The following is a 24,036-nucleotide window of genomic DNA, read 5'->3' on the forward strand; positions in this document are numbered from 1 at the left end:
CCATCAGACCTCGTATGTAGATACACACCCTCCTCACAGTCTTCAAAGGCAAATCTGAGCAGAAGGGAAATGAAAATCCCAAATAATGTAGGAGCTAACACACACCCCTGTTACACACCGCTATTAACAGGGAATGCTTCTGATGTTTTACCGTTGAAGCCAATTGTTGCTTGTGTTTTCTCATGGAAAGAGACAATTATCTGTAGTAGTTTAGGTGGGCATCCAATCTTCTGCAACAGTTTGAAAAGCCCATTTCTGCTCACTAAATCAAACGCTTTAACAAGGTCAATGAAAGCATGTCCGCAGCTCGTGGTCGTGCGGTAGCGTTCTCGCTTCCCGCGCCCGGGTTCCCGGGTTCGATTCCCGGCGGGGTCATGGATTTTCTCTGCTCGTGATGACTGGGTGTTGTGTGATGTCCTTAGGTTAGTTAGGTTTAAGTAGTTCTAACTTCTAGGGGACTGATGACCATAGATGTTAAGTCCCATAGTGCTCAGAGCCATTTGAACCAATGAAAGCAATATAAAGTGGCCTCTGCTGCTCACAACAATACTCTTGTAGCTGTCTTAAGGAGAAGATCATATCTAAGGTTGCTCGGCCGGGCCTGAAGCCACACTGAGATTCTGGGTAGATTCTGGAAGCTAAGATCTGTAATCGCATTAGGATGACTCTTGCATAAGCTTTCCCGGCTACACTTAGTAATGAAATGCCTCGGTAATTGTTACAGTCACTTCTGTTCCCTTTCTGTTTATATAGAGTAACTATCCTCGAATTCCGCATACTCATCGGGACATAACCTTCTTCCCAGCTGGTTGTGATAAGTGAATATAAATGTTTGAGAAGAACAGACTTGTTATACTTAATAACCTCTGCAGAGATCCCATCTTCACCTGGGGCCTTTCCGTTAGCAAGAGAATCTATTTCTCTACTAAGTTCTTCCATAGTCGGCACTGCATCTAGTTCTTTCATAACTGGCATTTGTTTGATGGCGTCACATGCATCGTTGCTAACTTCATTCTCGGCTGCATACATCTCGAGGTAGTGTTCAACCCAGCGTTCCATTTGTTTGCCTTCATCAGTAATGACTTCACCCGTCTTGGACTTCAGAGGAGCTGTTTTTCTGACAGTTGGTCCAGTTGCTTTCTTAATACCATCGTACATTGCCTTAGCATCCCCAGAATCGGCCGCTTTCTGTATACCTGCACATAAATTCAGCCAGTAGTTATTTGCGCATCTCCTGGATGTTTGCTGTGCCCTGTTCTTTGCTTTTTGTAGGTCATCTCGAGTTCTTTCATTTGGGTTTCTTTTGTAAGCAAGCAGGGCTTTCCGTTTAGCCTCAGTGCCTGGTTCCATTTCTTCCAAATTTTGGTCGTACCAGTCCTTATTTCTTTTTCCTTTTATTCCATAGGCCAACACTGCTGAGTTGTAGATTGCACCCGAGAGTTTTGCCCATTTCTTGTCAACATTCCTTTCTGCTCGCACGTTTCCTGGGAAAGCACTTTCAAAATTACTGGCAAAATCCTGCTTTCTTTGTGTGTCATGAACATGATTTGTGTTGATACGCGGATGACCTCTCGGTTTAGCGTGGTGGCATTTCTTTGGAGTGAGCCTCAATGTGCACGCCAGTAGGGCGTGGTCTGTGTTGCAGTCAGCACTATGATAACTTCGTGTCAGTAGCACATTTTTGAGACCAGTAAGCCTAGCTGTGACTAAGTGTAGTTGATGCCATTGATGAGAGCTCGGGTGTCTCCAAGACACCTTGTGCTGATCCTTAAGCTGGAAATATGTATTTGTGATACAGAGTCCATAAAAGCAGCAAACTTCAAGCAGTCAGTCTCTGGCCATTTTCATTCATTTTTCCCACCCCATGATGTCCCAGGCAATTAGGCCATATGTCGTTATCTGATCCAACTCTATCGCCGAATACCGTTACCCGTCCTTCCAGTTTCACATGTGCCTGTACCGACTCCACCAGGGGATTACAGCTTGGAGTTAAATGTCGATGCAGCCAAAACGATGGAAACATGCTATCTAATACTCTTTTCTTCAACATCTCAGGATACTAGTTTCACAGCTGAATCAATAAGTGAGCCGTACAGACTAATTCAAGGTAATTTAAGTGATTTAATTCCAAATATATATCTACTAAAAACAGAAATAAACTTTTGGATTCTAGGTTGAAATGATGGAATGTTCTAGAACCACATGTTAATGTGCCACGGGGCGAGGTGGGAGACTGACCATCACACTGATTTGCATTCTGGAAGTCGACGGTTCAGATTCTCCTCTGGACATCCAGATGCCGGTGTTCCGCTATTTCCTTGAATCGGTTCATGGAAATGCTGGGATAGTTCATTTGAAAACCGTAGGGCCGACTTCTCTGCCCATCCATTCCTAATCTGACCTTGCGCTCCGCAATAATGTTGGCACGCAGAAGGGATACACAAACTGCTGTTGTCTCCTCTGTGAATGAGACGGTCTGAATATATTCGTACACTACAGCAGGACATGTTGGTCTCGAAGGGAAACTCCGCTACAAGGGTAGAAGAATATCCAGCACAGTCCTCTGGTACAGCGAAATAATGTTATTCTCATGTTACTGTCCTTTATAAAGGGGAGGAACAAAGGTAGAAACGCCTTCAGGTACTTGAAAGACAAAAATTTCCACGGCTGAGTGAATTGAAAGTAAATCTGCTATTTGTCCAGCTATTCCTAAAATTTTTATGGTTCAACACTTTGTCTCCCAGGACACGAGAAACAAGTGTTGCACATGGCATAGAGTAACAAAAAAGCTGCAAATTATGTTTAGCTGATAACGAACCTGCTCCACAAGCACCATCGCTTAGGGAGCAACATGCCACTCAAACTGCGCTTTCTTCACACGCTTTGGTTTTTTTTTTTTTTTCAGAAAACTATGGTACAATCAGAGATGAGAGTGGTGAACGGTTGCACCAAAATGTATCAACAAGACGTATCGGAGTCCGTGGAACATTCCTGTGCTCGCAGACTACAGTTGGGCATTGCTTCGAGATGCCCCAGAAGTAGATTACAGTAGACAAAGAAGCGAAAACGCCAAAATTTGTGGCAACTCATGTCTATGTTTTGTATTCATTTATGTTTGTGTTGTTGAGTTAAATTTTGTTTGTTTACTTCACGCTTTCGTGTTAAATAATAACGATCGGACACTTTGCATCAGTTTCATCTAATACTGTTAAGCGTTTCGTTTCGCTGGTATTATTCTCTTCACTCCTGAGATCAAAGAAATTCTCAGGAAATTTTTTTTTCATATTTTCCAGCAAACTAATAAACAAGTAAGATACAAATGCAAATGAAATAATTTTTTGATGATTCACTAAGGAATAAATGGAAGTCCACATATGTGGATCTCAAGTCTCACTAGTCGTGAAAACGTAGTAGTTGAATTTTCTTTCCACTTTCTTCACGAAAACATTTTATTCAGCAATACATATATTTTGTTTAAAACAGTAAACTATGTATGCCAATGCGCACAGGAAATATAATTCCTATTGCCTACATTTTTTAAATATATCATTTACAATACAGGTTTCTTCTGATTCTCTGAAACACCTTCATAAATTCAATTAAATAATAATCATACAATAATTTACGGCAAATAATACGTAATTTGCTATTCCCAGTGAATAAACTTGCGCGGTAAGTTTTACAATTAGCTTCAAAGCAACTGTTTTTCCACACTACATACATACGTTCCACATTTGGCGAACGTGTGTCTTACGTTTGAATTGCAGCCAGGTTACCTGAATTTTGAGACATTACACGTCCCAACAAATTATGGTAGTTGGCCAACATTGTAAAATCTAACTTACGAAACGGGTTGCAACATAGCTCTTCTTGCATTTTAATTCACATTTTGGATGTTGGTCTACATCTTTGCCATAGGAGGAGTTCACTGCACAAGGACTATCCCTTCTCCTAGGTAATGGCACGACATCTTAATTTTCTTATCGTTTACCCGTCAGTTCCGTCAAGCTCAAAGCGACAATCTTCAGTCGAAAATGAAAATTCGTCATCTTCCCTATGAGATAATCCGCATAGCTGTCATTAAGAAGAGCTTGTAATTGCTCATCAGTTAATATTTCGTGCAATGCTATACAGTATAGAAATATCGCTTGTTTCAGTGTTGCATTATCGATGAACTAATTGAAATTAGCAGATATGAATTATAACCTGAGGTCACGTACCAAGGATTTTTTTCTTTACTATTATTTCATCCCCTCCCGCCCCAGATGGGCAGGTGATCTGCTGTCAGCGGAAACAATTTGCCACTCTTCAGTCACATGAGAGAAAAATTGTAAAAAAGAAAAAAAAACCAATATAAAACCAGGACTTAGCGTTTGACAAAAATAAAAGTCTTGATCAACAATAAGACAGCTCGTCATTTGCGTAATTTATAACATAAAAGGTCGATTAGGGGCTTAATTAAAATATAGACACAGATGAATGGAAAGCGAGTGTCACACGGTGAAATACTCGTATAAAAGTAGATAGTGGAACAGAAAGGCTGATGTGTGACTCATTAAAAGAGGTACGTGGATGAGTGAAGAAATGAGTGAGACTACCAGGGAGAAGGGCACCGTGCGAATGTAGCATTTAAAGGTTTGGCGTTTGTAGGTGGATTTTTGGAGATGAGACGGAGAAAGGGTGGAGAGGGATGATGGTCCGAACCAAGACTCAGGAAGTGAATGGAGACGGGGGAAGGAAGCGCTGACGAGAGGTGGGGGATAAGGATCTCCTACATCTAGTAGCACAGGTATATATCAGGGCTGATTTTTATCGTCGGGCAAGGAAAGGTGATGAAGGTTTCGTTGGGAGACGTTGTGAAGGGTATGGAGGTGTAGTGTTGGGCAATGTGGTAGTAGAGGATAAGTGAGCAGTGGGGAACGAGGGGGTCGGTAGCGTCGAGTTTATGGGTAACCTAGGATATTCTGAGATGTTCGAGGCGGAAGAGTAGGCAGGGAAATTTTATAAGTTGTAGAGGATGTGGGTGGAGGAGTGGGATAAGCGGATACAAAAGACTAGGCAGAGTGCATAGTATTCGAGGATCTCCAGGGCGTGATAACAGGAGGGAGGAACGGAAGTCCACGTGACACTGACATAGCAGAGGAGGGGTTGATTAAGGTTTTATAGGTGTGGACCATTGTGGAAGGGTGCAATCCCCATGTTTGACCAGTTAGTAGTTTTAGTTATTTTAGTCTATTGTGGGCTTTCTCTTGAATGGTTAGTGGATGTAGTCTTCAGCTGTGGAAGGTGGACAGAGGGGGTTGTTGGGGTGGAGAGAGTTGTCAATATGTTTGAAAGTCAGTTCAGGTTTGGAAAGTGGAGGTTGAACCTTGCACTTGGAACGATAGGTTGAATGGGGCCAGTTAAAGTATTACACACTGGAGAGGAAGCGAGATTAGAACATTGCTAGAGGAACTGGTGGGATTTACACTGTGGGCACGTGGGATGGTTTTTGCAGTCAGTGATTAGGTGGTTATTAAACATTAGGCACCTCTGACAGTGATAGGATTGAGGATAGGTTTGAATGGATCAACAATGTGTCGTTGTTCGTGGATCAGGGTTGCATGGTGGAGTAGGTGATCGTTTGTGAATTGGGATTCAGTGCAGATGTCGGCTTTCAGGTTTGAGCCGGAATCATCAAAGATACATAGTTCTTTCCGAACTTCGAGGCTAGGATGGAAATTGATCTCAGACTCCATCTCCTCCAATGTTGCCTCAGAGTCGATCCCTTTGAACATGGCAGTCAGAGTGGTGGATGGCAAAGACGCTATGGTTGCTCAGTCTGGATAATTCTGGGAATGGGTGTGACTTTTACATACGGACCAAAAGTGACGTGGGGGATATGTTTTACATATTTTCTGGTTTCGAGGAGAAGGGTTTTGGATTCGAGGAAGTTCGAGTCAGGAGGGGAGAGGAGGAACTTATGCAGTCTTGTAGACATCGCGGCACATGGGATGGTCTGGCAGTCCATGAAGTCAAGGCTTTGCGTTTGTTTAGGTATTTTCTGAGGATCAGGAGGGGGGGGGGGGGGTTAGTATTAGTGCTAGTGCGTTTGGCAGTCTTCTTGGTGGTTTTAGGTAAGGTAAGGAGGGTGGTTTTTTTTTTTTTTGGGGTCATCAGTCTACTGACTGGTTTGATGTGGCCCGCCACGAATTCCTTTCCTGTGCTAACCTCTTCATCTCAGAGTAGCACTTGCAACCTACGTCCCAATTATTTGCTTGACGTATTCCAATCTCTGTCTTCCTCTACAGTTTTTGCCCTCTACAGCTCCCTTTAGTACCATGGAAGTCATTCCCTCATGTCTTAGCAGACGTCCTATCATCCTGTCCCTTCTCCTTATCAGTGTTTTCCACATATTCCTTTCCTCTCCGATTCTGCGTAGAACCTCCTCATTCCTTACCTTATCAGTCCACCTAATTTTCAACATTCGTCTATAGCACCACATCTCAAATGCTTCGATTCTCTTCTGTTCCGGTTTTCCCACAGTCCATGTTTCACTACCATACAATGCTGTACTCCAGACGTACATCCTCAGAAATTCCTTCCTCAAATTAAGGCCGGTATTTGATATTAGTAGACTTCTGCTGGCCAGAAATGCCTTTTTTGCCATAGCGAGTCTGCTTTTGATGTCCTCCTTGCTCCGTCCGTCATTGGTTATTTTACTGCCTAGGTAGCAGAATTCCTTAACTTCATTGACTTCGTGACCATCAATCCTGATGTTAAGTTTCTCGCTGTTCTCATTTCTACTACTTCTCATTACCTTCGTCTTTCTCAGATTTACTCTCAAACCATACTGTGTACTCATTAGACTGTTCATTCCGTTCAGCAGATCATTTAATTCTTCTTCACTTTCACTCAGGATAGCAATGTCATCAGCGAATCGTATCATTGATATCCCTTCACCTTGTATTTTAATTCCACTCCTGAACCTTTCTTTTATTTCCATCATTGCTTCCTCGATGTACAGATTGAAGAGTAGGGGCGAAAGGCTACAGCCTTGTCTTACACCCTTCTTAATACGAGCACTTCGTTCTTGATCGTCCACTCTTATTATTCCCTCTTGGTTGTTGTACATATTGTATATGACCCGTCTCTCCCTATAGCTTACCCCTACTTTTTTCAGAATCTTGAACAGCTTGCACCATTTTATATTGTCGAACGCTTTTTCCAGGTCGACAAATCCTATGAAAGTGTCTTGATTTTTCTTTAGCCTTGCTTCCATTATTAGCCGTAACGTCAGAATTGCCTCTCTAGTCCCTTTACTTTTCCTAAAGCCAAACTTATCGTCAACTAGCGCATTCTCAATTTTCTTTTCCATTTTTCTGTATATTATTCTTGTAAGCAGCTTCGATGCATGAGCTGTTAAGCTGATTGTGCGATAATTCTCGCACTTGTCAGCTCTTGCCGTCTTCGGAATTGTGTGGATGATGCTTTTCTTAAAGTCAGATGGTATATCGCCAGACTCATATATTCTACACACCAACGTGAATAGTCGTTTTGTTGCCACTTCCCCGAATAATTTTAGAAATTCTTGTGGAATGTTATCTATCCCTTCTGCCTTATTTGACCGTAAGTCCTCCAAAGCTCTTTTAAATTCCGATTCTAATACTGGATCCCCTATCTCTTCTAAATCGACTCCTGTTTCTTCTTCTATCACATCAGACAAATCTTCACCCTCATAGAGGCTTTCAATGTACTCTTTCCACCTATCTGCTCTCTCCTCTGCATTTAACAGTGGAATTCCCGTTGCAGTCTTGATGTTACCACCGTTGCTTTTAATGGCACCAAAGGTTGTTTTGACTTTCCTGTATGCTGAGTCTGTCCTTCCGACAAACATATCTTTTTCGATGTCTTCACATTTTTCCTGCAGCCATTTCGTCTTAGCTTCCCTGCACTTCCTATTTATTTCATTCCTCAGCGACTTGTATTTCTGTATTCCTGATTTTCCCGGAACATGTTTGTACTTCCTCCTTTCATCAATCAACTGAAGTATTTCTTCTGTTACCCATGGTTTCTTCGCAACTACCTTCTTTGTACCTATGTTTTCCTTCCCAACTTCTGTGATGGCCCTTTTTAGAGATGTCCATTCCTCTTCAACTGTACTGCCTACTGCGCTATTCCTTATTGCTGTATCTATAGAGTTAGAGGACTTCAAACGTATCTCGTCATTCCTTAGTACTTCCCTATCTCACTTCTTTGCGTATTGATTCTTCCTGACTAATGTCTTGAACTTCAGCCTACTCTTCATCACTACTATATTGTGATCTGAGTCTATATCTGCTCCTGGGTACGCCTTACAATCCAGTATCTCATTTCGGAATCTCTGTCTGACCATGATGTAATCTAATTGAAACCTTCCCGTATCTCCCGGCCTTTTCCAAGTATACCTCCTCCTCTTGTGATTCTTGAACAGGGTATTCGCTATTACTAGCTGAAACTTGTTACAGAGCTCAATTAGTCTTTCTCCTCTTTCATTCCTTGTCCCAAGCCCATATTCTCCTGTAACCTTTTCTTCTACTCCTTTCCCTGCGACTGCATTCCAGTCGCCCATGACTATTAAATTTTCGTCCCCCTTTACATACTGCATTACCCTTTCAATATCCTCATACACTTTCTCTACCTGTTCATCTTCAGCTTGCGACGTCGGCATGTATACCTGAACTATCGTTGTCGGTGTTGGTCTGCTGTCGATTCTGATTAAAACAACCCGGTCACTGAACTGTTCACAGTAACACACCCTCTGCCCTACCTTCCTATTCATAACGAATCCTACACCTGTTATACCATTTTCTGCTGCTGTTGATATTATCCGATACTCATCTGACCAGAAATCCTTGTCTTCCTTCCACTTCACTTCACTGACCCCCACTATATCTTGATTGAGCCTTTGCATTTCCCTTTTCAGATTTTCTAGTTTCCCTACCACGTTCAAGCTTCTGACATCCCACGCCCCGACTCGTAGAACGTTATCCATTCGTAGATTATTCAATCTTTTTCTCATGGTAACCTCCCCCTTGGCAGTCCCCTCCCGGAGATCCGAATGGGGGACTATTCCGGAATCTTTTGCCAATGGAGAGATCATCATGGCACTTCTTCAATTACAGGCCACATGTCCTGTGGATACACGTTACGTGTCTTTAATGCAGTGGTTTCCATTGCCATCTGCATCCTCATGTCGTTGATCATTGCTGTTTCTTCCGCCTTTAGGGGCAGTTTCCCACCCCTAGGACAAGAGAGTGCCCTGAACCTCTATCCGCTCCTCCGCCCTCTTTGACAAGGCCGTTGGCAGAATGGGGCTGACTTCTTATGCCGGAAGTCTTCGGCCGCCAATGCTGATTATTTATCAAAATTTAGGCAGTGGCGGGGATCGAACCCGGGACCGAAGACGTTTTGATTATGAATCAAAGACGCTACCCCTTTTTTTCTTTTTTTTCTTTTTTTCTCTTTTTTTTCTTTTTTTTTCTCTTTTGACGCTACCCTTTTTTTATTAAATTAAAATAAATGACAATTAGAAGCAGAAACTGACCTTAACCCTTGGCCCATTTTTTTTTCAAAGCCAAAATGAGACTTCTTTTTCCTTTAAGAACAAATTGTGAGGAATAAATAAGGAAAAGTTTTTTAAGTCGTCGTGCGACTTGTAGTTAAAGTCCAGTTCTTACAGGAGCTCCTGAAGTGTATCCGCTTACAGCATGCCAGCTCGTCCAAACGCGTCTTCTCATGGCGTAGGCGTGGGTTCTGGGTAGCAGATCTATTCAGTTCGGTTCGGTTTATACAGTTTTCAGCTTCTCAGGGCTTGGACGTTTCAGCTACTAGGTGGGTCATCGAAAGTGCTCCGTAAGAAATTGGAAAAATATTGTTTATAGCGTGGGTTGCGTATCAGGACGCAGTGTCGTTCGTTGAGATAAGTCCAATATCCTAGCGTAGACTTGTCGCCAGAAGTAAAAAGATAGCGGATCGTGTGGCCACAGATCCAGTTCACAGAGTTAGTTTTGGCGGAGGGGTAGAAAGTCTTATCGGGATACAAAAGCATGTGGACGTCGATCTGAGCCGGTGTCTGGCGAGTAAGAAACGCCAAAATTCGCCGCGCAAGTGTCCAGACGTCTAGCGCTGTACCACAGTGGAACCGGTGGACATCCGTGTCATCCACTCCACAGTGGGTGCAGAGGGATGAATCGGCGAGATGGATGCGGTGCAGACGATCTCGGTTAACTTGTTTGCCATTCACGGTGATGTACCACGCTGATTGAACGTCTGATTCGAGAAAACGCGCATGGATCACCTTCCATATGTGTCGCCACACGTACTGTGGATACTTACGTTCGATGGGGTTGGACGGGCGGCACTGTTGTAACAATTCGGAGACTGTTTTCGTGAGGTACAAACGTGTGAGTGGTAAGGACCGGTAGATATAAGTGAACTCCAGGAAAAATCGTTGGATGTAATAAAAGGGGGTTGGAATGGTCGATACCAGTACTGGGGCGGACAAGGAGGCCGGTGCAATGTTGTGAAGCAGGAGGCTAGTAAGGCTCTGCGGGCAACGATGCCAAAGTTTTAGTTGGGAGCTGACGTATAGTGCCTTGACACGAGTCGGCACGTGGATGAGTCCCACCCCGTCACGATCTCGTGGCAGTGCAAGGGATTCATACTGCACCTTGAATAACATCCCCGAGCTGACGAAGGAGCCGAAAGCCATCAACATCGTCGCGCCAGGAGATTTGGGACTGGTAGTACTTGAGCCACGTGTGGTATACGGGAAGCATGATACATGTTCACGTATTGCGCGCGTTGGATAACGTCGAGAGCTCGTAGACGGTGATCTGCGAGATTTGCTCTGATCGTCTGTAGCAAGCGTCGACCATTGATAGTCGCTGAGCGGCGCAGGTCTGCTGTGAAATCAAGTACAAGACACCGTATGGTGGCGGCGACACCAAGGGGGGCAGCGCATCTCTCCGGCAAGCCCTCACCAATGAGCAGGACCTTGGATTTTGACACGTTGAGGCAGCTCCCCGACGCTTCTCCGTAAGTCGCCACCCATGTCAGTGCTGCTCGTACTTCATCTTCACTGCGCAGATATAGTACTATGTCGTCTGTGTAGGCTGTACAACAAAAACGGTGACCTTGCACAGCCATGCCTTCCAAACGTTGGCGCATGCCCTGGAGCAGGGGTTCCAAGGCGAAAGCATACAAAATCGTGGAAAGAGGGCATCCTTGTCGTACAGATCGTGCGATGACCAGGGACGGTGTAAGACGACCATTGTATGTGATTTTAGAGGTTGCACTACTCAACAGGCGCATAACCACTGTGACAATACCGCCAGGAAAACCCATATGCTGAAGAACTGTCCGTAAATAGAAGTGGTCAACACGGTCGAAAGCCTGGCTAAAGTCCAGTGAAGCCAAGGCGCCAAGGAGACGCTGATGATGCGCTAATGCTATCATGTCTCTGTAACGGCAAAGGGCCGTACGGATGTTGTTGTCGCCTCCTATGGAAGTCTGGTCGCAGGATGTGACGTAACGTGCGACCTTCTTGAGTCGCGATGCCAGTAGCCATGTGAATATTTTCATGTCGCTGTTGAGCAAAGTAATTGGTCGATAGTCCTGGACCCTCGATAACCCGCGCGGTTTATGTACGGGGATAATAATTCCTTCTAGAAAGGCGCTCGGGACCACTGTCATCGGTGACATCAGCTCTTGTGCGATTGCCGTCCACGTGGAAGCCAACAAATAGTGAAAACTTTTATAAAATTCGATGGGTATACCGTCAGGTCCAGGAGATCTGTTATCGGAACCCGCCTTGATAGCGTCTACCACTTCATCTGTGGTTACGTCGTCTTGGAGATCATGCACTGCATCCTCCGGAAGAGTGTTCGTAGTAAGCTGAGCGACTTCTGTGACCAGTGCTGCAGAATGCGGTACGGCTGCGTAGAGCCCGGCAAAATGAGCATGGAGAGCACGACCGATGCTTTGTTGGGTGTCGTGCCGGCGCCCTTCCACATCAGTGAGGACTTGGATCAGAGCTCGTCGTCGTCGTTGTCTTTCCTGAAGGAGGTGGTACATCGACGGACGTTCTTGAGGGATTCGATTAGAATCTCGAGAACGGACTACAGTGCCTTCCAAGTTACGCCGCATGATCAAGGAGATCTGCGCCTTCGTGCGATGGACCATCGACTGCCGGGCTGGCGAGAAAGGCATCGTCGTACAGTCACGTAGAATGGTGTAGTAGAAGTGCAGGGTATTAGTCTGCCACGCCTTTAATTCCTTCCCATAACTCATCAGAGTCTTCCTGAGGGTCGGCTTTGCACAGGAGAGCTACCATGATAAGGTGGAATCATAGGCTTCTCGACGATGGTGGCAGCGTGCCCACGCTTCTTCGACCATACGGCGACAGTCTGAGGAGGTCAGGTGAGCGACATTGAGTTTCCACAGGCCACGACTATGCCACACTTGCTGTCGGGCGAGAGTGACGTCACAGAGGTACGCATCATGGTCTGAAAAGGCCAATGGCCAGACTTCCGCATAACGTGTGCCATCAGCAAGGGAGCGGGTAACGTAGATGCGATCTATGCGGCTTGACGAGTGAGAGGTGTAGAATGTATAATCCGGTTGAATTCCGTGGAGCTTCTTCCATGTGTCAACAAGTCGGAGACGGTCGATGACCACTGAGAGAGATGCACAAGGGGAATGTCGCGGGAGTTGGTCCGCGGGCTCTTGTGTCGAGTTAAAATCCCCACCGAGTACCAAATCGTCCTGCGGACCGGTGAAGAGGGGTGTGACGCTTTCGGCAAAAAAAAGTTTGTCGGTCATGACGGCGGCCAGCGCCGGACGGAGCGTAGATATTAATAATACGCACGCCGAACAGTGTGAGGGCCATACCTCGCGCAGTGGGGAGGTAGATGACGTCCTCTGCAGGGAGTCCGTCGCGTAGCAGGATGGCGACGCCGCTACCGGTATCGGATGCGGGGGAAACATGGGCGTTGTATCCGGTGGGAACTAGGAAGTCAGCCACAAACACCTCTTGTAATAGTGCTATATCCACATCCGCAGAGTAAATAGTGTCTCTGAACAAGGCCAGTTTATGGGGGGCACGAATGGTGGCAAGATTCATCGTGGCGATACGATATTGCTGTGTACGGCCACCCTCAGTATTTGCAGAACTTGCGGTAGATGTAGCCGGCAGGTGGAGACCCGCCGGTGGTCCCGCCGTGGTGATAATTACTGGCGTGGCGCCAGCCCCAGTGTCGCCGAGGTGGACTCCTGTGCAGACACGCTGGCAGTCTGTTCCACTTCTTCTTCAACGTCATCGGCCAAGGAAGCTGACGACGTGGACATGTGACGGTCACGTACTTCCGGAACGGGTGTTGTGGATTCCGCAACATGAGTGGCAGGGGGACCGCCGTCATCATTCGTTGACAACGGCGAGGACACGTCCCTGGCTGGGAGAGTAGGCGTCACAGGAGGGGCGCCTGTTGCTGCCACATCGCGTGACTGGACGCAATGTGGGAGATCACCGTCAGACATCAGGTCGACATCTCGTGGGGCCGTCTGAGAAAGGGCGTCATCGGAAGGCGTTCGTCGTCGTTTCCTGTGTTTGCGAGGCGACCGCTGTTTTCTGATGTGGCCTTCTGAATCAGAATGTGGTCGCCCGTCGTCTGACGCCGAACCCGTCTGGACAAAGGCAGACGTCGGCACGACACCGAGGTCGACGTCCATGGTTCCAACAGGAACATCGGTTTCGGTCTGCAAAACGGACGGTCCTGAAGCGAGCACTGGAGGCGACGCCGTGCGTGTGTCCTCGGCGCGTTGTGCTGCAGCGGGTGGCGTTGACGATGCTGCTGGCGCAATCGAGATTGGTACGACGGGGTCCTGTGCAACCTTTTTGTAGGTGATGGGTAAGGATGTGACCGTCGAAGCCTGGGTCTCTTCACGTAACGGCGTCTGTATTAAATAGCAGTGTAAGCATTCGGAACGTACATGTCCCTCCTGGCCACATCCTGCGCACGTTCGTGGCTGTCCATCATACATGACGATGGCCCTCACACCGCCAATCAGCAGGTACGATGGGACATGTTTCGTCAGCTCAATTTTTATTTGCCGGACGCCATTTAATACGGGGTAGGTCGTAAATGTTTGCCACTTCTCCGCGACGTGACCCAAGACGGTGCCATATGGTTGGAAAGCGGCAATGACCACATCCTGAGGCACCTCAAACGGGAGCTCAAACACCCGCAATGTCCGGAGACCGAATCCAGCATGGGCGACCGTCACAGCACCCATATGTCCATCAGTGTGTTTAAATTTCAGTCCGGTGGCATGACGGTGAATTATGTCATTGCAAATTTCCTCCGTCGACATCTTGATGTAGACAACACTTCCAGTGATGGAAAAATGTATGCCGATTACGTCCTGGGGGTTCAAACGTAGATCCTCACGTAGAAACTGTTCGACTTCGAAAGCTCGGGGTCGTGGATGTTCGGCCTGAAACGTTACTTTGATCGTTGCACGGCGGTACGAGTGCGCCATGGTGTACGTTAGTACTGGACTCGATAGACACAAACACCGCGACGCGGAAGTAAACACCGCCGAGAGCGGAGCGTCGGACGGCGCGCGTAGCAGCTCCGCACGCTAGCACGGCTGAGAGCCGACTGTCCTTAGACCACGGGTACTAGTTAAGGAGTGTGTAATGGGCACAACTGGAGTAACAGGTGATGTGATTATTTGAAAGGGGCTTTGGATGAAGAGGGTACTACAGTCCAGGAAGCTGTTGCAGAACCATCTGGCTAAGTCGATGGTGATGGCTCACGTTGCTCACGTAGGGTGGTAGCAATCCTGGTTTGTTGCTGTACTTGGTGATGCTGGTTCTTGTGCTGCATCTGAAGCGGGTGCCATTGAGAACAGTGAGCCTGGATAGGAAGGGAGTGGGAGAGGGAGGAACGTGGAAGTGCTCTAAATGACGGTAGTGGGGGATTGGGAATGACAGGTGTATGGAATGATAGTGGTTGGAGAAGGCATGCTGCGGTGAAGTTACCAGTTGATGTGTGTAGGTAGTGAGGTTGTCACCGGGGGGTGGGGCGGGGGGGGGGGGGATTGGGGAGGGCAGATGGAGATGGTAACAGTGACTATGAATGGGTACAAACACACAAGAAGTCTCAAAGGCACAATAAGCTGTCGATGAACACACAAACACGGATGAAGTCTCGAAAGCACAATAACCTACACAGACAAACAGAAACAAAGAGTAGGCGAGTTCCCCTTAACAGTCTATGGTATAAGAAAAGTAGCAGCAAGCGAACTATTTGTAGTAGGTACACTAGCTGATCGATACTAGTCGAATGATGACATACCAAGGACCTTTAGAAAATGAGTTATCTCATAGTAGCGAACAAAATTTAAACATACCTGAAATAATTCTCAACGTTTACAATAAGAGAACGTTACGTAAAAAAAAGATTATTAGTCTAAGGGGTATTTACATACATTTTCGATTTGTAGGAATAACCATTTTCTGCCTATAAACTAACGCACGAATCATTCGTTGGAAAGGGCTGCACTCTGGTTTTAAAACTGACAACTAGAAAGTCTAAAATCGAGAACCATTGGTCTATAAGCGGAAAATACGCATGTTTGCGGAGAAAAAAAATCGTGAACGGAAGAGCACGTGTGGTCCGACGGTTCGAAGAAGTTAAATCACTATCTATCTAGAAATTAGAGCTAATAAAGAAACCAATAACAGGTTCCTTTGGTATGACCCCAGAATAGTAGGGAATTGACCAGCAATGGTGCAGGGTACTTCCGTCATGCACCGTGAGGTGCTTGCGTGTACGTGTGTACGTAGATTATCAGTCTAGAGAAGGATAAGTGCCATTCCTCCCATGCTCCTAATGCAAATAAAACAAGCAAAAACTGTGTATGGCACAATATCCATGTGTTGTTGTTGTGCTCTTCAGTCCAGAGACTGGTTTGATGCAACTCTCCATGCTACTCTATCATGTGCAAGCTACTTCATTTCCCAGTACCTACTGCAGCCCACATCCTTCTGAATCTGCTAACTGTATTCATCTCTTGGTCTCCCTCTACGATTTTTACCCTCCACGCTGCCCTCCAATACTAAACTGGTGATCCCTTGGCGCATCAGAACATGTCCTACCAACCGATCCCTACTTAGAGTCAAGTTGTGCCACAAATTTGTCTTCACGCCAATTCTATTCCATACCTCCTCATTAGTTATGTGATGTACCCATCTAATCTTCAGCATTCTTCTGTAGCACCACATTTCAAAAGCTTCTATTCTCTTCGTGTCCAAACTATCTATCGTCCACATTTCACTTCCATACATGGCTACACTCCATACAAATACTTCCTGACACTTAAATCTATACTCGATGTAAACAAATTTATCTTCTTCAGAAACGCTTTCCTTGCCATTGCCAGTCTACATTTTATATCCTCTCTAGTTCGACCATCATCAGTTATTTTGCTCCCCAAATAGCAAAACTCGTTTACTACTTTAAGTGTCTCATTTCCTAATCTAATTCCCTCAGTATCATCCAATTTAATTCGACTGCATTCCAGTATCCTAGATTTGCTTTTGATGATATTCACCTTATATCCTCCTTTCAAGACACTGTCAGTTCCGTTCAACTGCTCGTCCAGATCCTTAGCTGTCTCTAACAGAATTACAAAGTTTAATTTTTTCCTCCATGGATTTTAGTTCCTACTCCGAATTTTTCTTTTGTTTCCTTTACTACTTGCTCAATATACAGATTGACTAACGTCAGGAATAGACTACAAAACTGTCACACTCCCTTCCCAACCACTGCTTCCCTCTCATGCCCCTCAACTCTTATAACTGCCATCTGGTTTCTGTACAATTTGTAAATAGCCTTTGCTTCCCTGTATTTTACCCATGCCACCTTCACAATTTGCAAAAGAGTATTCCAGTCAACATTGTCAAAACCTATCTCTAAGTCTACAAATGCTACAAACGTAGGTTTACCTTTCCTTAATCTATTTTCTAAGATATGTCGTTGGGTCATTATTGCTTCACGTGCTCCACCATTTCTATGGAATTCAAACTGATCTCCCCCGATGTCGGCTTCTACCAGTTTTTCCATTCGTCTGTAAAGAATTCGTGTTAGTATTTTGCAGCTGTGTCTTATTAAACTGATAGTTCGGTAATGTTCACATCTCTCAACGCCTGCTTTCTTTGGGATTGGAATAATTATATTCTTCTTGAAGTCTGAGGGTATTTCGCCTTTCTCATACATCTTGCTCACTAGATGGTAGAGTTTTGTTAGGCCTGGCTCTCTCAAGGCTGTCAGTAGTTCTAATCGAATGTTGTCTACTCCCGGGACCTTGTTTCGACTTAGGTCTTTCAGTGCTCTGTCAAACTCTCACGCAGTATCGTATCTCCCATTTCATCTTCATCTACATCCTCTTCCATTTCCATAATATTGTCGTCAGGTACATCGCCTATGTATAGACCCTCTATATACTCCTTCCACCTTTCTGCTTTCCCGTCTTTGCTTAGAACTGGGCTTCCTTCTGAGCTCTTGATATTCATGCAAGTGATTCTCTTTTTTCGAAAGGTCTCTTTAATTTTCCTGTAGCAAGAATCTATCTTACCCCTAGTGATATATATCTCTACATCCTTACATTTGTCCTCTAGCCGTCCTTGCGTAGCCATTTTTCACTTCCTGTCGATCTCGTTTTAGAGACGATTGTATCCCTATTTGCCTGCTTCGTTTACAGCATTTTTATATTTTCTCCTTTCATCAGTTAAATTCAATATCTCTTCTGTTACCCAAGGATTTTTCCTAGCCCTCGTCCTTTTACCTACTTGATCCTCTGCTGCCTTTACTCTTTCATCTCTCAGAGCTATCAATTATCTTTCTACTGTATTTCTTTCCCCCATTCTTGTCAATCGTTCCCTAATGCTTTCCCTGAAACTCTCCACAACCTCTGGTTCTGTCAGTTTATCTAGGTCTCATCTCCTTAAATTCCCACCTTTTCTCAGTTTCTTAAGTTTTAATCTACAGTTCATAACCAACTGATTGTAGTCAGTGTCAACATCTGCCCATGGAAATGTTTTACAGTTTAAAACCTGGTTCCTTAATCTCTGTGTTACCATTATATAATCTGTCTGAAACCTTCCAGTATCTCCAGGCCTCCTCCATGTGTACAACTTTCTTTCATGATTCTTGAACCAAATGTTGGCTATGATTAAGTTATGCTCTGTGTGCAATTCTACTAGGCGGCTTACTCTTTCATTCCTTACCCCCACTCCATATTCACCTACTACGTTTCTTTCTCTTCCTTTTCCTGTTACTAAATTCCAGTCTCCCATGACTATTCAATTTTCATCACCCTTCACTATCTGAATAATTTCTTTTATCTCATGATTCATTTCATCAATCTCTTCGTCATCTGCGGAGCTAGTTGGCATGTAAACTTGTACTACTGTGGTAGTCGTGGACTTCGGGTCTATCTTGCCCACAATAATTCGTTCACTATGCTGTTTGTAGTAGCTTATCCTTATTAATATTTTTTATTCGTTATTAAACCTACTCCTGCTTTACCCCTATTTAATTTGTATTTATAAGCCTGCATACATCTGACCAGAAATCTTGTTCCTCCTGTCACTGAAATTCATTAATTACCACTATATCTAACTTCAATCTATCCATTTCCCTTTTTAAATTTTCTAACCTACCTGCTTGGTTAAGGGATCTGACATTCCACGCTCCGATCCGTAGAACTCCAGTTTTCTATCTCCTGATAACGACGTCCTCCAGAGTAGTCTCTGCCAGGACATCCGAACGGGGGACTATTTTACCTCCGGAATATTTTACCAAAGAGGACGCCACAATCATAGTAAAGCTGCATGCCCTCGGAAAAAATTGCGGCTGCTGTTTCCCCTTGCTTTCAGCCGTTCGCAGTACCAGCACAGCGAGGCTGTTTTGGTTAGTGTTACAAGGCCAGATCAGTCAATCATCCAGACTGTTGCCCCTGCAACTACTGAAAAGGCTGATGCCCATTTTCAGGAACCACACGTTTGTCTGGCTTCTCAACAGATGCCCCTCCTTTTAAGTTGCAACTACGGTACGGCTATCTGTATCGCTGAGGCACGCAAGCCTCCCCACCAACGGTAAGGTCCATCGTTCATGGGGGTAGGACAGTATCCATACATTCTGTAAAAATGTTTTTGTGCGTGTTACACTTCTCATACTAAACTACTGGACCAATTTAAACCAAAGTTGGCACGTATACCAATTACGCTGCAAACAGTCGCTATGGTGGTAAGCACCACGTACCTATGAAAGGCATAAGGTTGTGGGTTTGAAAGATGTGTAGACTACGACGAGCTAATACCCGTAATTTGTCCATACAGTATTCGAAAATGAGAGCACATTGTGATTTTCAACAAACACGTAAATTCAAAACCTTACAAAACGTTCTTCATGGACATTCCCAACAGATTAATGGAAGCAAAAATGTTTATTGCATATCACTCGTATATTTTCACTTTTTATGCTCTAAAACTACTCGATGAAGCATGACTTTTAATTTATTATTTCATTAGCACTGACTGTACTCACACCACGGATTGCAGACAGTATTCACATATACCACTGCATGTACCAGAAAAAAATAGAGCATTATACGACACAGCGTTCAGGAGACATGACGTCATACAACTGTGACTCATGAACAACTGCCTCATCATGTACGGTGATTAAATTTAATAGATCTACACTTCTAAATCTATACGCTAAACATTTCGCAGGCAGTATCTACATATACCACTGAATGTACTGCAAGATTACGTGAGTGTCCAACACATATTTAAGGGATACGGCATCACAAATAATGAGATGCGTGAAAATAAATCGGCAGGGCGAAATTCGTAAGTGATGCGGGGAAATGTGTGTACAAATACATCTGAAATGTGTTAAATGTATGTGGAATATATTTGATATGTGCGTACACAGACAAAACCACAGGTAGAAAGCTCATTCTAATCTCTGGAACGACTTCAGTCACATTTGGTGCACGTATTAGTTAACATCGGAAAGAAATACTGTGCAGGTAAGAACCATCGGCCTGCTTTTGGGGTAGGGGTGGCAAAGTGGAGAGAGAAGAATAGGCGGGGGGAGAGAGATGATGATAGACACAGATAGGGGGAGGATGAGATTGATAGGGAAGGGAAATGGACAGCGATTGGGTTCAAAAGGAGTTGGGCAGAGAAAAGGAAGAGGAGGATATGGATAGAGAGGAGAGAAAGAAGGAAATGTACAGCGAGAGGGGTAGGAGTCGATGGAGGGGGGAGATGGTGGAGGAGATAGACAGAGAGCACGGGGTGGAGGAGGAACAGAAACAGGGGTGGAAGAGATGGGCAGAAAGAGGAGGAGGAGGAGGAGGAATAAATACACACCCGGCCAAGGCAGGTTACTCAGCTAGTATACAGTATAATATATGAAAGAATATATGATATTCCCTTACCAGAATAGATATGTTCCTTAATCTGCTAGTAATGTAAAATAGTATCTGGAAGATATATTGTGGAATAAATAAGGCAATTTTCTAGTACTACAAAGATTGTTTTATTTCTCATCTAACGGCAGATTCCTCATCTAATATCAAATGCTTACAAGGGAATTATTGAGAGCTGATTAATTTCCTGACTCCGACGAAATGTAATGAAAATTTCTTAGTGTTTTGGAATACACAATATCTGTCAAAGCTGTATTCACAATGGATATATGTGTGCTGACAATCTTTGACAGCGTAATGTCCCGCTGAGATGACATCAAGTCATGACAAAGAGCTTCATTAGGCGCCTGTCGCGTTTTGCTGCTGTGTGTGCTCCTTTCTTCCGCCTCGCTTTGATCGTACTATGCATATAATGAACAGCCTTTAATTCTCGCACATCCAGCGCTGACCTACTTTCCAAAATGAACCGTCTGCCAAACTACTACAAAGATTGTGTGGCTTCTGGTCGGCAGCTTTGAGCGCTGATTGGCTATCAGTTCCGACTATTACAAAATGTAAATTCACTATTCACATGATGAGTCGTGACAGAAGCTGACGATGTAGGTTTGTAACCAATATTGCAAATGCCTCCAGTGACAGTAAAACGGGAAAGCTTATTTGTTTGGCTCCATTACCAGTACTGGCGGTCCGCGTCATGTTGCTCTGCATATAGTTGTGTATCCACTGGAAGTCGTTACGTAACGTCGCACTGAACATCTGTGGCCATTTAGCAATATTTTTCTTAAAATGTAGAAATACCGATCTCTTCAATCCTCCGTACCTCAAAATATTTTGCGTGCCAGTTTTTAAATTTATGCCATTTCCCTGAATGTAAGCTGCACATTTCCCCCAAAAATCGACCGCAGGAAATCTGGATGTAGCTTATCTGCATGACCCGTGTCATAGAAACCACAACAGCTTCACTCGTTCTTAATCTGAAACTGAACAACAATATCACTAATGAATGCAAATTTATTGTTGAATATGAGGCATCACCAAAGCGATATACGACGAAGCCCCAGTTTTCCTCAATGTATTATGAACAGTTTTTCCTGTCAGAAAATCAGACAAACCACATTAAGTTCACCGCTCCAGGGCTGCATATATAAAGTGGCTACTATTCCATCAAAAATGACAACACTGCTACACGAACCTCGATATTTATTTCCAGTTTCTGCGCTTGTACATTCTGCTACAACATCTCGTTTCCACTGCTGCGCCCCTGATATGAGTTTGCAATTCAGCGCCACTCGAACGGAAGAACATAAATAACCTCTAATATCATCGTTGCTGTACTGTGAGCGCAATAAATTACCGACACCCTCGTTCAAATTTTGACACGTTCCTGTCTCCGGAGCCTGTATACAATTCATTACGAATTCGATGGCACGGGGTATCGAGCAATAGCGTGCCACATTAATCACGTGCATTTAACGTCAACAGGGGGTGTGCAGAAAGCGCCTTAAGTGATTTGTTGGTCGCGGAACTGTTCAGGACTTTGACTTTTCACTTTGTTTTTGCACAAACTTAAATACGCAGTTGTGTTCACGGAACGATAAAAATTTATAAAACTTACTCTGAGGAGTTTCGTCTGGAATCGCAGTGTCTACTAGCCAGAGGGCTTAAAACAAAGAGATAGCGCATTTGAGATTTTTTTAATTTGTACAATGCCACTTTGGTGGTCTACCTGTATGGTGCATATTTTAATTTCCTATTAGTACACGTTATACAATCATTGATACTGGAAAACATAGGCTCTCGTCCGCTTTCCCTTCAATATCAGTATTTTACATTTAATTTTGCAAAAAGAAAGAAGAAATTGCTGGGCAATACTTGTCTGAATGCAGTAATTACAAAGTTCTGACGTCTTCACATACTATATATTACCACAGTAAACATTTTAAACGCTTGAAACAGTAAATAAAGACATTAGAGTGATTGCGCTTCGGCTCTTATTAACATGAGAAGCCAATTTGAGTGTTACAGGCTATTCTCAAATTCCATTGCCAAGTGTTGTTGGTGCGAACATGTCCTAATACATCCGCATTCTTAGCGGACGGCGTGGTGTTTCTTAAGTCGAGCGACTGTTAAATTTAAAACAGAATAGTTAAGGAAACAGTACCAAGTTGTCGTCGAAGCTATTGTCAAGATCATTTGGTCACTTTCGTAGTTAAAAACCAACTATCGTTACTCAAATCCAGAAAAATATAAGAGTTTCATAGCAATATAACACATCTATCGTTTCAAACTTTCATTCGGAAGAGTTTTGGGACGAGATCTGCGAAATGTTAGCATCCAGCTTGTTAGCAAATGAATTAAGTGCCGCCTATAGGGCAGTACTTTGTCCGATTTCTTCACTCGACATGAGCTCGAAGAAGAATCCGTGGTTTGTAAGGCTAGCTTCCACAGATACCGTCGGGTATGCCCTGGATGTGTACTGAATTATCGAAACAGAGACCCAGATTTACGAAATGCAGCACTTCAACAAATACTCAGGAAATTTATTTATTTCACTTCAACTCGTTTCAACTCACTTCAGCTCGCTAGTATTGATACGTGCATAATTGAAACAATTAGCGAATCCTGAATACGATCGGTGACTTTTCAGTATGAAACTTGGCAACCAGTTTGAATGCAGTATCTTTGTTGTTGTTGTTGTGGTCTTCAGTCCTGAGACTGGTTTGATGCAGCTCTCCATGCTACTCTATCCTGCGCAAGCTTCTTCATCTCCCAGTACCTACTGCAACCTACATCCTTCTGAGTCTGCTTGGTGTATTCATCTCTTGGTCTCCCTCTACGATTTTTAACCTCCACGCTGCTCTCCAAGTTTTTATTTCTCCTCCATGGATTATAATACCTACTCCGAATTTTTCTTTTGATTTCTTCACTGCTTTCTCAATATGCAGATTGAATAACATCGGGGAGAGGCTACAACCCTTTCTCACTCCCTTCCCAACCACTGCTTCCTTTTCATGCCCTCAACTCTTATAACTGCCATTTGCTTCCTATACAGCCCGCCGCGGTGGTCTCGCGGTTCTAGGCGCGCAGTCCGAAACCGCGCGACTGCTACGGTCGCAGGTTCGAATCCTGCCTCGGGCATGGATGTGTGTGATGTCCTTAGGTTAGTTAGGTTTAACTAGTTCTAATTTCTGGGGTACTGATGACCTAAAATGTTAAGTCCCATAGTGCTCAGAGCCATTTGAACGATTTTTTGCTTCCTATACAAATTGTAAATAGCCTTTCGCTCCCTGTATTTTACCCCTGCCACCTTCAGAATTTGAAAGAGAGTATTCCAATCAACATTGTCAAAAGCTTTCTCTGAGTCTACAAATGCTAGAAACGTACGTTTGCCTTTCCTTAATCTAGCTTCTAAGATAAGCCGTAGGGTCGGTATTGCCTCACGTTTTCTAATATTTCTACGGAATCCGAACTGATCTTCCCTAATGTCGGCTTCTACTAGTTTTTCCA

This window comes from Schistocerca nitens, chromosome 2, assembly GCF_023898315.1.
Source record: "Schistocerca nitens isolate TAMUIC-IGC-003100 chromosome 2, iqSchNite1.1, whole genome shotgun sequence".
In the NCBI taxonomy this organism is placed as follows: Eukaryota; Metazoa; Arthropoda; class Insecta; order Orthoptera; family Acrididae; genus Schistocerca; species Schistocerca nitens.